Here is a 637-nt window from a genome sequence, read left to right on the forward strand (position 1 = left end):
CCGGGTCTAATTTCCAACAGCTTTTAATTACCCCCTTCATGGAGGAAGAATATGGCCACATTTGGACTGAAACACAAAAGATATCTGCGGGAGGGAGGAGAGTTGAGGAAGCAGGGGAACAGACTGAGGAGGAATTTCCCTCCAGCCGCCCAGACGGGGGACACAATTCTCAGGCAGAGAGAACGGCATTAGATTGGTACCACCAGATTCTAATTGGGGGAATTAGGATGGCTGCTCATCAGCCAACTAACCTTCCTAAGGTAACCGAAGTAATACAGGGACCTCAGGAATCCCTTGGAGCATTTCTTGAATGAGGTGTACCGGGTATACACCCCCATTGGTCCTGAGGCCCGTGAGAACCAGCAGGCAATTAATATAGCCTTTGCTACTCAGGCAGCCCCCGATATCTAGTGTAAATTGCAAAAATTAGAAGGTTTTGTAGGGATGAACCTGTCCCAACTTGTTGAGATAGCCCAGAAGGTGTTCAACAACAGGGAGGCACCAGATGACCCCAAACGTATGGCTAAAATCCAAAGCTACTGTCATCAACCCAGTCAATCTGTTGCCAGACCCAGATCCCAAGACCCCCGTTCATGACTGCATAAATTTCACTGACGCTGTGTGTTCCCCGCAGCCC

This window comes from Pteropus alecto, unplaced genomic scaffold (genome assembly GCF_000325575.1).
Source record: "Pteropus alecto unplaced genomic scaffold, ASM32557v1 scaffold38, whole genome shotgun sequence".
Classification (NCBI taxonomy): Eukaryota; Metazoa; Chordata; class Mammalia; order Chiroptera; family Pteropodidae; genus Pteropus; species Pteropus alecto.